This window comes from Malaclemys terrapin, chromosome 5, assembly GCF_027887155.1.
Source record: "Malaclemys terrapin pileata isolate rMalTer1 chromosome 5, rMalTer1.hap1, whole genome shotgun sequence".
NCBI lineage: Eukaryota > Metazoa > Chordata > Testudines > Emydidae > Malaclemys > Malaclemys terrapin.
In genome coordinates, this window is record NC_071509.1 from 87,403,455 (window position 1) to 87,420,188 (window position 16,734).

The following is a 16,734-nucleotide window of genomic DNA, read 5'->3' on the forward strand; positions in this document are numbered from 1 at the left end:
AATCAAATGTTAAGGTCTTCTCTAGGTTTCTTTCCTATTTGCTTTCCAGTATTCAGTGAATCTCCTTAAAGGACAGTAAATATGGAAATACCATACATTTCCCAATAAAAGTAATTATCCTAGATCCTTTTAAACAGAGCTTTTTTACAGCACCATGACACCAGTTGCACCTGCTAACTCTCAGCCAGAGGATGTTTAGTCCAAGGAACCCTGGAGAAGATTATCTCCAAACAAGATATTCTCTGTTTATAGAGTGCTTATATGGTCATCCACGGGGAAGTGATTCAAGCCCAATTTCTTTTGAAATAATTCATGCCAATAAGTTCTGAATCAGGATTTTCCTTTCTCTCTCTTCTACTAGAGGAAAAAAGTCTATTGTATTTCTATGAAAAAGGCTCATAAACAGTGCAAGGGAGGAAGTACCATCATAACTCTCCATCTTACCAGAGGAAAGCAGAATTCTCCTTTCTACATTTCATATAAATAGAATTTCAAGGGACCAAAGTACTATTTTTCTTGGTTCTCAATCCCACCATGCAGATTGAGAGAAGGTACTTTGTCATTGTGAACAAAGCAATGGAAGCCTCTGCTATCTACCTGGCAGAGTTCATCACTGCTGATGAGAAACCATTCTGGGATCAGATATCAGATATCAGTAGTTAAATTACTTGCCACCACCCAAGACACAGCTCAAAGCAGCAGAATCTAATGAGCACTGATAGAGGACTCATTGAGTATGATAGTAACCTTTGCTCACATGTTCCCATTTTTCCTCCTTTAGCTGAGCAAGACCTTGTTCTATGTATCTGATAGCAAAATATTCTTTCACAGAATGTATCCCTGTTCATACTACTGGTGTGAGTTGTCTTTAAAAGTTTTATACTGCATCAATTAAAAGCTAATTGGTGTTGTGAGACTCTAAATGTATCATTTCTTTAATTATTTGTTACGTATTTTCTCTCCCCCAAAAGTAGTGAATGGTGACATAATTATTTCAGGTGAGAATCACAAAAGCACCTATGGGAGTTGGGCTCTTTAATCCAGTAGGCATTTCTGAAAAGCCTGCCTCCTATTCCTTGCAAAGGTTTTTGAATTACTAAAAGTGCTGATTAATTTGAATGTTAGAGGGCATATTTTACAATAGAAATTATTCTTTCCTTCTTAGGCTATATTGGCTTTATTTTACCTTCTTTTGAAAAGGTAATGGATAAAAACTGTGAATAATACTAATAACCATGTTCTTTAATGTTGAATATGCATCCAAAAATGCAATAGTTTAATCTATGCACAAGAACTGATGGGGGTTTCTTCATATTATCTCAGGGCCGGCTCTGGCTTTTTGGCCGCCCCAAGCAAAAAAAAACCCCCAAAAACAAACAAACAAACAAACAAAAAAATGTGGCGGCCAGAACGGCAAAGCAAAAAAAAAAAAAAACCTGCGGTGTGGCCGGAGCATGGGTGCAGGGGGACCGGCTAGGGGGGTGGGGGTGGGGGAGGGAGCGGGCGGGAGAGAGAGAGAAGGGGGCGGCCAGGGCTACAGCAGAGGCGCTGCCACGCGGCCCCTCCCACTGCACCGCCTCCTGCCGCCTACCGCAAGGGCTCCGCTCCGGTTGGCAGGGAGGGAAGGAAGAGGACTGCCCTGCAGGGCGCTCTGGTTCTCCGCGCCGCCGCCCCCTACAGGGCAGCCGGAGCGGAACAAGAACAAAAAAAAAAGTGGCCGTGCCGCCCTAGGATTGGGCAGAATGCCACCTCCAACAATCTGCCACCCCAAGCACCAGCTTGCTCAGCTGGTGCCTGGAGCTGGCCCTGTATTACCTTAACTGAGAAAAGTGGATTTTCAACAAAATCTATGTTTTGAATAAACCACAAATATGAATCTATTTAATCTATTTGGACAGTTGGTAGTAGTTGAACTAGGTTGGAGATAAAAAATGAGCCACAGAAGATCTTAAATAGAAGAATCTTGTTTCCTGGGTATCTGGATAACTACCTCATGGAGGGCTACTCAAACATATTGTTCTCTCTAGCAGTATGTGAAAAGATAAGCAGCAGAGTTTAGATAAATTGTAACTGGCCAATCCTGCAAACTTCTACAAGAACTGTATCACTGACTTCAGTGGTACTACTCACATGAGTAAGGGCTACTTCCAAGAGAGAGGATTCAGAGCATCAGGCCCAAGATGCTAATAGGATATGTATGGCATCTATAGAAGAACAATATTTCCTTTTCCTATTATGTTTTTAAATGTTGACATGTTTCAACTAGAATAAGGATTAAAATGCTTCTTTCGTCTTGCAATAATGCCTAGGGGACCAGACTCGTTGTAGGTTCTGTACAAATTTGTAATAAAAAGATGGTCTTTGCCATGAATAGCTTCCAATCTAAGTATGAGATGAAACATAACAGATGGATACAACAAACAGATGTAGAAAGCATACTGAGGAGACAACTGTGAACGGTGTGATAAGCAGCAGTCCCAGCACACCAACTTGTCTAACCATTGTCAAGTTTTTGTAGGCCTCATGACAGAGGTGGGTTTTAAGTAGTGATTTGAAGTAGGACAATGTGGTGGCTTAGTGGATTTTTGAAGTATGCTTCTTCCATGCTGTTAGGCAAAAAGATTCTTTTCCCCAAGTATCAGCCAAGCACAGACAATACTGAAGGGTACCGGGAAGACTGATAAACAGCTTCAAAAATATGGTGCCATCGTGGTCAGTTATATACATTCTCTTATTAATTCATTTGCATTTATTTGTACATACAGAGACAGACATTGTTACAAGTCAAGAGAGAACCCTGAACAAAGATAAAAATGGGAACAATACGTATGTATAGAGGTCATCCTAATTGCATCAAGCATCTATGGCTACCTTGCGAGGGGAAAGAGGCGGGTGGTGGTGGTAGGAATGGGTGCTTACAGATATCCGGTGGGCTGTGAAGGGAGGGTTTATTCTGTTCTAAGAGGTGAGTTACTGGGCGGGCATTTGACTATATAAATCTATCAATTGTTTACAGTTGTCAGTGCCCTTGAGCTACTGAAGCATTCCTGCTTGATCTGCGGTTTCTGTCTCAGCTGTTAGCTGAATTTTAACTCTTGCCTGACAATGCATAAGAGGTGGTATGGGAGAGGCACAAAGGTACTTGTTGGAAAATTTGGCAAATGGACTGTCAAGGCTGACATCATTGGTGGAGTAAAGGCAAGGGTTGGTAGCATATAAGGAATGATTGGTAGGGCGTGGATAGATTATAAAGGGCCTTAAAAGTTAACTTGAGTAGTTTGTGTTTGATGCATAGGAAAAGTCCAATCGAGGGATGCAAAGAGGGGTTGACATGCTTGTAGCACAAACCAGGAAAATTATCTTTGCAGCAGTTCTTTGGGATTGAGGAAGTTGCGGCAGTCAGTATGTGAGATGATGATGGATTTAGTTGTGTGGATGGAGAGGAATGGCCAGGTATTAGAGGTATGTAGAAGAAGTGACAAGATTTAGACCTGAGCTGGATATGTGGATCTAGAGAGAGGGCTGAGTCAAAGATGACGCCCAGGTTATGGTTCTGACTGGCAGTGAGGAGATCTTATTCACAGTGACAGGCACAGATTGTGAGCATTTAGGAGGAGAGAATAAGAATTCGCTTGCTGGCCTGTTCAAGTGGTCTAACTTGCTGGGGTATCACAGTATAGGCAGGGAACTAACATAAAAATGGCCATACTAGGTCAGACCAATGGTCCATCTAGCCCAGTATCCTGTCTCTGACAGTGGCCAATGTCAGGCGCTTCAGAGGGAATGAACAGAACAGGTAATCATCAAGTGATCCACCATCATCCAGCCTTAGCTTCTGGCAGTTGGAGGTTTAGTGGCACCCGGAGCATATGGTTACATCTCTGACATCTTGGCTTATAGTCATTGATGGACCTATCCTCCATGAACTTAGACAATTCTTTTTTGAACCCAGTTATACTTTTGGCCTTCAAACATCCCATGGCAACGAGTTCCACAGGTTGAGTATGCGTTGCATGAAGTATTTCCTTATGGTTGTTTTAAGCCTGCTGCCTATTAATTTCAACAAGTGACCATTAATTTCAACAAGTTCTTGTATTATGTAAAGCAGGGGCGGGCAAACCTTTTGGCTTGAGGGCCATATCAGGTTTAATAAATTGTGTGGAGGGCTGGTTAGGGGAGGGGGTTGTGACCCAGACCCCACCTATCTCCCCCCTCTGGACCCCTGGCCCATACACCCTCCCGCTCCCTGTTCCCTGACCACCCCCGGACGCCTGCCACCCCATCCAACCCCTCCTCTCAATCCTGACGGCCCCCCCAGGACTCCTGCCCCATCCAACCACCCCTTCTCCCTGTCCCCTGACTTCCCCCAGAACCCCTGCCCTCTGCCGCCCCATCCAACCCCCACTCCTTTCTGATTCCCTCCCTCGGGACCCCTGCCCCCATTCAACTCCCTGTTCCCCTCTGACCTCTATCCACATACCCTGATCACCACTCCCCTGCCCTCTATTCATCCCCTGCTCCCTGCCCCCTTACCATGCTGCCTGGAGTACTGGTGGCTGGCAGCGCTACAGCCGCTCTGCCCGGCTGGAGCCAGGCCACGTCGCTGCCACCACCACGCAGCACAGAGCACTGGGTCAGGCCGGGCTTTGCAGCTGCGGTGCCCCAGGAGCTCACAGCCCCGCTGCCCAGAGCATTGCACCAGTGGTGGAGCGAGTGAGCTGAGGCTGCGGGGAAGGGAGGACAGCAGGGGAGGGGCCACGGGCTAGCATCCCGGGCCAGGAGATCAGGGGCCAGGCAGGACGGTCCCGCAGGCCGTAGTTTGCCCACCTCTGATGTAAAGGGATAAATAATATTTCTCTATCCACTTTCTCCACACCATTATGATTTTATTGACCTCTATCAGATCCCCCTCTTAGTCGTCACTTTTCTAATCTCCTCTCACATGGAAATTGTTCCATACCCCAATCATTTTTGTTGCCCTTCTCTGCACGATTCCAATATATCTTTTTAGAGATGGGATGACCAGAACTGCATACAGTATTCAAGGTGTGGATGAACCACTGATTTATATTATGTCATTCTGATATTTTCTGATTTATTATTTATCCCTTTCCTTATGGTTCCTAACATTCTTTTAGTTTCTTTGACTGCTACTGCACACTGAGCAGATGTTTTCAGAGAACTATACATGATGACTCCAAGATCTTTCTTGAGTGATAACAGCTAATTTAGATCCTATCATATTGTGTGTATAGTTGGGATTATTTTTTCCAATGTGCTTTACTTTGCACTTATCAACACTGAATATCATCTGGCATTTTGTCACCTAGTCACCAAGTTTTATGAGATCTCATTGTACCTCTGCTGTGGACATAATTATCTTGAGTAATTTTGTAACTGTGCAGTCTGGAAAAACTCTAGTCAGGAGTTAGAGAAACACAGTTCTCTGCCAAAAAGAGTGATGACTGGGGAACCAGCAGCCTAAAAGTGGGTGCCCTCGCTGGAACACAGATGGGATATACAGGTGCAGTTGCCCTGAACTGTGACAGCATCTTCAGTCAACGGAGATTGTACTGTGGCAGCAAGTTCTTCAGAATACTTTCCTCTGCCCACCAGAATCACCCCGTCTTGCTTGGGTTCAGCTTCAGCCAGCTGTTCATCATCCATGAGCTGATCTCATTCAAACACTGGGCAATCTTTGTGGTAGTGGTGTGGTAGTACTTGATGAAGGATAGGTAGAGCTGTGTATCATATTGCTGGCATTTGAGTCCATGTCACTTGACCAGTTCACCCAATGGCTGCATTCAGATGTTGAAAAGGACAGGAGAGAACTTGTGGAACTCCACAAGAGGAGGTTGAGTGTTAGAGGGGGAGTTTCCTATCACTATTCATTGAGTGTGTCTCTCCAGGAAGACTCAAACTATTTTAGCACATTACTCTGGACTCCTGTCACCTCTCTCAAGCAAGATAGCAGTGTCTCATGGTCAACAGTGTCGAATACCGCAGGAAGGGCCAGGAGGATTGAGAGTGGATGTCTGCTCTTTTTCCATTGACAGGAGACCATCTGTCAGTGCCACTAAAGTGGTTTTAGTTTAGGATTGTGACAAGTCTAGAATGTTAGCTTCAGTTAGATGAGCTTGTAGTTGGCCTTTGGTTAGCTTTTCTATGAGCTTGATCTGGAAGGGAAGATTTGACACTGGGCAGTAGTTGACTAGAACAATATATCCATAGTAGGTTTCTTCAGTATTAGTCACACTATTGTATGTTCTGAAGGAAGAAAGGAAAATTCCTTGTCTGAATAATTCACTATTCTCTTTCTCTTTGAAGTATGACTCAGGGTAAGGGAAGTGGGAGAAGGGTGGCACTGTACAACAGAGTAGCTGCAAAACTGGGTATTCTAAGTCTCTGAGAGTCAGGAAATGAGAGAAAAGAAGATGAACATTTTGTGGAGGGCAATGACTTTCTTAGAGAGAGAACAGGCATTCCTGAAGGAGCAGGGAAATAGAGGGTGGAGGGTAGGAGAGCAGGGACAGGATTGGTGGGGCAGAAAGAATGACAGAGGAGGACGTGGGGTGGGAGAAATCGTGGAATAAGAGGAAGTCCATGATTGGGACACAAGTTACCAGATGCAAGCAAAACAAGTCCAAGGAAGACTAGAGGTGCAATGTGGATTTGTGAAACAGCCTTCTACAGGACATCCACATACCATAGGGTCTCCTGGGCAGGATTTATGCCCTTGTTTACATGTAGCATCTTGGGCTTTATATTTCCTCTGGAGTAATAATTACATCCAAATCTTTCATCAGATAGTGTCAACTCCCTTGTTTTGGATTTAATTAATATAACAAGAAGTTGCCATTATTTCTTCATGTTTATGATTTACACAGACAGCCTTTCGAGTTGTATTTTTGTTTTTGTTTTATTTTGAACTCACGTCATCATTCATTAGCAGTACACAATCAGGTCCTTTGTTTCAGTTCAGCTTTATTCCTATGTCCTCATGTGATATCGCTAGGCATAAAGAGTGCTGACTTTTTTTTTATTTTTCTTTATTCTTCATCATTTATTAATGCCACAGATTGTGTGATGAGGAGTTGTCAACATCATCATTTACAGGTATAAATGTGCAGATGTATAGAACATCTGTATTTACAGGCATAATAACTGCACTGAAGTTGATTTGTCATTTAATAGCCTTTAAATTATCTCTCCCTTTCTGGCTGCATGTCTCCTCATTATTTACTATGCTTCCCAATAGCTTATCATCCATTCCTAACTACTCTTTTTTGGTCTTTAATTTTCTGAGACAGCTTTCCTCTTAATAGTGAAACTCTAGGAGGAAAAGATTCCACAAACACTAGCAAATAGGGTACCGTAACCGGACATGCTCACATACCTTTCTAGGACATGGACTGCTCTATCTCTGTTTGCACAGCACCTGGTACAAAGAAACCCTGAATCTGATCAAGACCTCTGAATACTACTAGAAATAGCATTTTGGATAAATTAAAAGAAAAATTACTTGATTCCATCAATGCAGTGAGGCATATTCTTATACTGATGAGTGGGAATACACATACAACTCTCAGATCTGGCTCACAGGATGTGGTATTTGTACATGCTCACATGGGGCCAAAACTTAGAATCATAGAACTGGAAGGGACCTCGAGAGGTCATCTAGTCCAGTCCCCTGCACTCAAGGCAGGACTAAGTATTATCTAGACCATCCCTGACAGGTGTTTGTCTAACCTGCTCTTAAAAATCCCCAATGATGGAGATTCCACAACCTCCCTAGGCAATTTATTCCAGTGCTTAACCACTCTGACAGGAAGTTTTTACTAATGTCCAACCTATATCGTGCTTGCTGCAATTTAAGCTCATTGCTTCTTGTCCTATCCTCAGAGAATTAAGAAGAACAATTTTTCTCCCTCCTCCTTGTAACGACCTTTTATGTACTTGAAAGCTGTTATCATGTCCCCTCTCAGTCTTCTCTTCTCCAGACGAAACAAACCCAATTTTTTCAATCTTCCCTCATAGGTCATGTTTTCTAGACCTTTAATCATTTTTGTCGCCTTTCTCTGGACTTTCTCCAATTTGTCTACATCTTTCCTGAAATGTGGCACCCAGAACTGGACACAATACTCCAGCTGAGGCCTAAATGGCACGGAGTAGAGCAGAAGAATTACTTATTGTGTCTTGCTTACAATACTTACAAAAAAAAGGGGGTTAAATGGGGGCAGGGATCCCAGGGGGAGGCAGTCAGGAAGGAGGGGGGGTTGGATGGGGTGGCAGGGGGCAGTCAGGGGCAGCAGTTCCGGGGGCAGTCAGGGGACAGGGAGAAGGGGTGGTTGGAAGGGACAGGGGTCCCGGGGGGGGGCAGTCAGGAATGAGAGGAGGGGTTGGATGGGGTGGCGGGTGTCCGGGGGCAGTCAGGGGACAGGGAGCAGGGGTGTGTGGCTGGGGCAGGGGTCCGGGAGGGGCCATCAGGGAACGGGGGGTTGGATGGAGTAGGAGTCCCGAGGGGGGGGCAGATAGGAGGTGGGGGCCAGACCAAGACTCCCTCCCTTAACTGGCCCTTGATACAATTTACGAAACCCGATGCAGCCCTCAGGCCAAAAAGTTTGCCTGCCTCGGTATACTGTATGTGAGAAACCAGGTTTTCTTATGTTCATAACTGTTAAAATTTTATTGTGTGTGACTTTAATACACTGTATATATAAAAAATTATCTCTGTAAGCTGGAGAGGGAGAGTATATATATAAAAAGTAGCATTATATTACCTCTGAAAAGTTATTTAGCAGATTGAACCCAGCTTTGTGGTTTATTGTGGAAATCATCCAATAAGCTATTTTACATGTTCACATTTCTTTGCTTGATAAAAAGTCATTTATTTGTTCTCTTTAGTATTCAAACAGCAGTTAAGGAAGCCTGTAACTTACTTCAATCGTAAATAATTCTGCAGATTGCTTTTACATGTTTTTTAAAAAATCCAAACTTCAGAATACATTGATAGTTCTGGAGTGTGAGGTCCTAGAAATGTAAACAACAATTACAGCACAGGCACTGGTAATGTAATCTTCCCTATATTGCTCCTTTAGTGTGCTGTCTTGGAGGGGGCAACTGGTTGGGGCCAAAGAGTCTTATGCTAATGGGTTAAAACTCCATTTTATTCACAGTGTGAAAGAATGAACCCTGCTAACTGGACCAGCAAAACAACACTGTGTTTTGTTGCCTTTAAATTCTCTCTCTAAAACACTAGATTACTGCATGACAGTTTTCATTGGCTAAACATTTTGAGGTCAAAGTCAGTAATATCATCGCAGGCTGTGACCTTTTCATTAGCTAAATAGGAGTTGTCCAGGGTGAGAGAACTACTAAAGAAAACTCAGGTGCTGTAAGAAGCGGTGACAGCTATAAAGTGGTACTTTTCTCACTAAATCAGTACTGAATACCTTCCATAGGATCTACTGTGTTGCTGGATAGTTTCCGAAGGCAGGCAAAACAGGGGTCCTGACCACTTTTACTCTTTAAGGGACAGCTTGTCCATGGCTCTAACACAGGTGTGGGAAGGGCACACAAGGAGCCTTCCCTTGCTTGTACTCTCCAAGCAAAGGAAAGGTGCCTCAGCCCTTTTTTACTCTGCTTTTGCATCCCTAGAGAGCAAAATACCTCAAAGAGGACAAGCTTGGCATGGGGTTATGATCCTGCCACTTCATACAAGCCTGTAGAGTGGCTAGTTGCACATAAAGAAACATGCTGTGCTATCCAGAGGGCATAAGATACCCACATGATGAATGGCACATAAATACCTAGAAAGAATGGGTATGTATTCACTATGCTACAGGGAGCTAGAGAAAGATTTGCTTCCTGAGGCACAATCCCTCTGGAACACTCGCTAGGGCATGGTGGCTCAACACATTGTCACAATCCGTCTGTAAAGATCAGCTGACCTTTTTTGCATGAGCAGAGCTATTAGCCCCAATATTCAGCTCGAATACCAGTTTGAGCAATCACATTTTGTCTGATTAAATTCTATCTGTAGGTTCAATGGCTCTGCTATTCTTAATCTCCTGGCCAAAATTGTAGTAATGTTGCTGTTTGCTGTTAAAAGGCTGTTACACTTCAGAGTTGACTACATTTCCACCAGTGGGTAAAGTGATTTCTGTGTATATATAATTGTGTGTATTTGTGGATCATAATTTCTAAAGCATTTTAGGATCAAAAAGACTGAGGAATTCTCAATAACATCTGCATGGCAAAAGGGCAGCATAAATGACTGTGTGCTGAATGCTGTCCTGAGTTTGTAATCTTCCCATTCATCAAGCAGAGTGTGTTAATGGTTTTATCTCTATCCGTTTAGCTACCTAGCCCATATGTGGTTATTTGTTAACTTTAACCAGGAAACTATTTTGCCATTGATAAATCATAGCTTTTATTTATGGGAATTATATGGATGTATTGGGGTGCCCTCAACTATTGTGAGCACCCCCTTCTGGTCAGGTGTGAGCCTGCTGTTTTTTAGTTCTTGGAACAGGATGGCTCCCACCTCTCGCAAGGCCCCCACCACCTTGGCCAATGGTTTCTTCAGAGGATCTTCAGTCACTTAGCCCTCCAGCTGAGTCTCACACGTTGCCTGTATGTGGAACAGAACAAACCCTGTCTGGGGTATACTGTCTTTACTTTCTGCCCAGGCTTCCTCCCTGGAGACACTTCCAACAGGGCCCATTGTGGTACTCTCCATTGGTGTATTCTTTTTGGCCGCCACCCCCCAGGTTCAGTCTTTAATCAGACCTACAGGGCCCATCACGGTACCCTCGCTTGGTCTTGCTAGGTTCTGGGCTCATTCCTTGCTTGGTCCCTTCAGCCAGCCAGGAGCTCTTTCTTAAGGCTTGTCTACACTGGCACGTTTTGTTGATGAAACTAATGTCGACACGAAAAAAATCAACGAAAGCAAAGTCACCAAAGCGAGTCTACATTTGCTCCCTCTGTCGACAGATTGTGTCCACGTTTGGGGCACCATTGTCGACAGCGTGAGCAATGCACTGTGGGTATGTATCTGTCGCTAGGTGTTGTGGGAAGGCAGAAACGGTGTGCGGCGCATCCTGGGATGTGCAAAATGTCCCGTCATGCACCGCTTTGTGTCCCAACCCTCCAATGGTTTCTGGCTTCCTTTCACGCCATTCTTGCTTTCCTTTTGTGACGTTTTTCCAACTGTCAGTCTTTGTAGTGCGCACCAGCATCTGCAGTGAGAGAGGATGGATCCTGCACTTCTCTCCTATGCGCTGTTAACCATCGTGCGGACATCATGCATGGCAGCAGAGTTACTCGCAAAGTTACCCACAGAGGATGACTTGCAGGCACTCAAGTGTGATATGGACAGCAGCAACTTATCAGTGCTTTTGGCAGTCACAGAGCAGCTGCATATGGTAGACCTCACTTTTGAGCTGGGGAAACAAGCACTGATTGGTGGGATCACATTGTCATGCAGGTGTGGGATGATGACCAGTGGGTACAGAACTTTAAGATTCGTAAAGTAACCTTCATGGAGCTATGTGCTGAGCTGGTCCCCGACCTGTAATGCAAGGACACCAGAATGAGAGCTGCCCTTTCGGTAGAGAAGCATGTTGCAATCACTGTATGGAAGCTGGCGAATCCAGACTGCTACCAGTCAGATGAAAATCAATTTGGAGTGGGGAAGTCCACTGTTGGGGCTGTATTACTCCAAGTGTGCAGGGCAATAAATCACATCCTGCTGCAGAGGACTGTGACTCTGGGAAATGTGCATGAAATAGTGGATGGCTTTGCAGAGATGGGTTTCCCTAACAGTGGCGGGGCGATTGATGGCACACACATTCCAATTTTAGCGCCAGACCACCTTGCCTCTCAATACATCAATAGGAAGGGATACTTCTCCATAGTGTTGCAGGCACTTGTGGATCACCAGGGGCATTTCACAGACATCAATGCAGGCTGGTCTGGAAAGGTGCATGATGCACACATCTTCAGAATCAGTGTCCTGTACAGAAAGCTGCAGGTGGGGACTTCCTTTCCAGACCAGAAGATCACAGTGGGGGATGTGGAAATTCCCACAGTAATCCTGGGAGACCCGGCTTATCCCTTGCAGCCCTGGCTCATGAAACCTTACACAGGGAACCTGGCAGCAGCAAGGAGCATTTTAACAGGCTGAGCAGGTGCTTCATGGTAGTTGAATGTGCCTTTGGCCGTTTGAAAGCTCACTGGAGGTGTCTCAATGACAGGCCAGACCTTACCGAGGATAATATTCCCGTGGTCATAGCCGCGTGCTGCACTTTGCATAATGTGTGAATCTAAGGGTGAAATGTTTGCTCAGGTGTGGAGAACTGAGGCAGAGTGCTTGGCTGCACAGTTTGAACAGCCAGATGCTAGGGCAGTCAGAGGAGCCCAGAGGGCTGCTACTAACATCAGAGAGACTTTGAGGAACCACTTTGACAATGTGGGGCAGTAACACACGTCTACTTTGGAGTTGCTTCCCGATGCATCCATGTACAATTTTGGGGCCCAAGATCCATGCAACAAAATCCTTTAGAAGCCTGTTACCGAGAGTGAATTGATTTACACTTTTGTAGAACACAGAATAAAAATGCTGTACCATTAAATACCTTAGCCTTTATTTATTGTTAAAAAGGGTAAAACCTCACAACTGTGTGTAGCTCCAGCTATCATTGTTCGAGCTGTGAGAGGGGGTGGAGCGATAGGGAAACTCAGGAATGCTATGAAGTGAAAAGGAATGTGTGGGCATAGAGGGGGGTGGGGTTGGCAAAAAATTGTACATGTGCTGCAGTGGAGGTCGACCACAGATCTTCTCAGTCTGCAGCTGTATCAAAGACTTGAGCATTTCTCTCTGATCCTCCAAAACTTTTATCATCTGCTCTGTCACTTGCCTAGCAAATGATGCATTGGCTTCCCAGCACTCTTTGCATTCCCTGGTCTGTCTCTCATCGTGCTGCAGCACCTCCTAGAACATGTCTTCTTTGCTGCGTCTTGGCTTCTTTCTTATCTGCTGAAGCTGGTCAGCAATGGTGAGTGGTGTGTTCCCAGAGCCGTCCTTACCCATACGCAAACTACGCAGCTGCGTAGGACTTGCCCCAAATTTCCTGGTGCCCTATGCAGCTGCGTGCTGCTCTAGCGGCCAGCCCGATCCCCCATCCGGCTGAGCCGGCCAGGAAAGCTGCCCCTGCTCTGCCTCTTCCCCAAAGCCCCCAGCCCTGCTCCGCCCCAGCCCTGCCCCCACCCCCACTCCACCCCTTCCCCTGAGCTACATCCTGGGGGACTGCAGCAGGGGTCGGGCGCGCCCTGCACTCACCAGGTGGTGGGTAGTGGAGTGACCCGGCCCCAGCCCACTCCACCGACTCCCAGACGCGCTGCCGGTGAGTGCTAGGGGGCGGTTCCCCTTGCCCCCCAAGTCCCAAAGCTGGGAGCCAGGGAAGCAGAGTGGAGCGGGCTGGGGCTGGGTCACTCCACTTCCCACCACCCCGTGAGTGCAGGGTCGGGCCCGCCCTGCAATCACCGGGCGGCAGGAAGTGGAGCGACCCAGCCCCAGCCTGCTCTGCTCTGCCGGCTTATGCTGGGGGACAGTTTCCCCCTGCCCTCCAAGCCTGCTCCTGCCCCGTGCAGAGGCCTGGGGCCAGCCCCCCCGCAGAGGCCTGAGGCACCAAAATGCACCTGGTGCATAGGGCACCAAAATGTCTAGGGACCACCCTGTGTGTTCCTCAAGGTTTTGTCTGCTGTGGACAATGCACAGAAGAGGGATTGTTACATTCCAGCAAATGATTGAAACATTTCAGTAACAAGGGCCTTTTGCAAGTAGTAGCAATCAGTTTCTCGCTGACTCTAAACAGGCACACAGCTCCGCAAGCACCCCAATCATTGTGAGTGTCGGGAGTGGGGGGAGGGCAGTTGTGCGCACCGACAAAACGGTCACAGCTTGCTGGGAAGCTTTGCAGGGAACTCATTCTAAAATTATCATACACTTTTTCACAGGTGGCCAACCTGCTTGCTGACATCTCACTGATGTGGGTGAACAGGGAAACCAGGGCACAACTACTGCATGCTTGCGGCTTTCACCCCGGTCTATATGCAGCTCATCTATGTGCCGCTTTGGTCCCAGCTCCAGTGATTGCTAAATGGCATGGTATAGTTTTCTATAATGGGGGAACTAACAAGGCTACAATCCCTTGGAATCTGTGGCAGAGAATTAACAAGTACCTCTTGGAAACTTTCCAGAGCCTCTCTCTGGAGGATTCCCTGCAGGTCTCGATGTCCACTGACACCCTGCTTGGCCATGCAGATTAGCTACACAGGGCAATGTCCAGCTCACATAAAACATTACCTGCCTCCCACTTTTCGATTCCCTACACAAGCCAAAGCAACTTACCCAGCATCTCATCTGCTTCCTGCTCCCCGTAGAGCACATCTGGAGTGGAGACAAGTTCCTGGCTGCCTGTCTCACCGGGCGACCCCGTTGGGAGCATTCTCTTCCAGCTCCGCTTCTTCATCCAGAATTTTTGCCTCCGGGTTACCCCCTCTTTCTGCTGCCTCCGAAGTATCCACAGGGCTATCAGCGATGGAAGTGGGGTCACCACCAAGGATAGCATTCAGCTCCTTCTAGAAGCGGCAGGTCTTAGGTGCTCCACTGGAGCAATAGTTTGCCTCCCACGCCCTATGGTATGCCAGCTCCTTTATCTTCGCTCTGCACTGCTGCATGTCCCGATCATAGGCTTTTTCGCACAAGCTTCGAGAAATTTGCCCATATGTGTCCCGATTCCTATGGGTCAATCTCAGCTGCGACTGAACAGACTCCTCTCCCCATATACTGATCAGATCCAACAGCTCAGGTGTGGTCCAAGCAGGAGAGCCTTTGGTGCGATACCCAGCCATGCTTACCTGGGAAGCTCACATGGGAAGCCAACAAACAGGAAATGAGATTAAAATTCCTGGGCCTTGCAGGGGGAGGGGCGGGTTGGCTGCAGGGCAGCAGAATTGAAACCGCTGACCAGAGCGGCAGCAAGGGAATTGTGGGACACTTTCTGGAGGCCAATACAATCGAAAAAAAAGGAGTGGTGTCTACACTGACTGTTTGTCGACAATAAAGGGAGGGGAAAAGACAAAAGTCTCTCGCAGAGATAGAAGTTTTTTGTCGCCAAAACTGGGCGTTTTTTTCCGACAAATGTCCCATTTCAGTGGGTACGCTATCACTGTTTTGTCACCAAAAGGCAGTTTTTGCCAACAAAACTTGCCAGTGTAGACAAGGCCTTAGCTTCCCCCAATCTTCAGCAGCCTTCCCTGGTCTCAATCTTCCCACATTGAGCTATCCATGGTCCTGCTGCTCTTCCAGCCAGCCAGGAATCCAGCCTTCTCTCTTCCAACTCCAGGCAGCAACTGACTGCTCTGTCTCTGTTGCTTCTTTTTATAGGGCCCTCCTTGCCCTTGATTGGCCACTCCAGCATCCCCTCCAATTGGCTGCTTCCCTTGCAGCCACTCTAGGCCGCCTGGAGGACTTCTCCTCTGCTCTTTCCTGGGGCTGGGTGAGGCCGGGGTGCGAGGCCTCCAGGAAGGGGCCTCCAGACCTACTTCACCCCATTGCTATGGATCAACAGGATAATAAGACATTGTTTTTTATTCTTCATTCAAGCATTGCTCTTTGTGTTGGCTTTCAAATACACAATTCTTTACATGTGCCAGGATTGATCCTATTACAAACTCAATGGAAATATCTGATGACTATTATTCATCTCGTACTACAGAGTCCCAGTACAATCTGATATAGTTAAATATGAATATATTTAAGGATCATACTTCAGAAATATTGCCTGTGGACTCAATCAGATTGGATGAGTGGCATACAGTATGTGGATGGGTTTTAATGAACACTGTTGGTTTTAGTTATGACTTAGCTAAGTAACTATTTTTGAATAGGAACTAAATATGAATACATGTTAAAATTTTTCCAGTTACTTCTTAAAAGTAGCCCAGTTTCAATATCTTCATAGTTAGGCCCTAACCCTACAGAGGGATCCATGTGAGTAGTCCCTTACACCCATATGATGAGGACCTTAATTTGTGAATGGGGCTGGTGTCGCAATAAGAACTAGTGTTCTTCTGATATATCACAGCAAGAAATCCTGTTTGATTCTGCAGTTTGCAATTCAGGGAAGGAAGTTTAGTTTGAATGTATGAAAAAGATGGGAAACTTTCAAAATTGTAATGTACGTTATACGGAAAATAGGTTTTTCAGTTGGTTTAACCACAGGAATTTACCGTAATTTGTCATTGTACTTCCCTTTAATAGTCAGCCATGTGTAAAAAATACTGTAGGGACGCATAGCTCCCGAATCGCTAGCCCACAGGCGCAGCAAACTGCTCCCATGGCTACGAGGCAGGAGTGACCTTCAATCCAGCGTTTGTGTTTGGGAAACTTATTTGGCCGATTTGATTGTTCCCTCGCAGCTGGTGTTCACGCGCTCAAGAGAGGGGTTCGTTATCTTATGTGCATGTATACTGCCTGGCTTTTCTATGCGCAAGATTTGTACCAATGAGAAGCGTTGTAAGCAGGGAAGTGTAAAGAATAAAAGCCCCAGGAAAAGTTCCTGGAGGTAGAGGGGCTTTTCGGCTACCACAGACCTGGCGTTCTGTTTCCTTTCCTGCGTCGTCACCACAAAATACAGCTCTAAAAATGAACTGGCTCACCAGACAGCA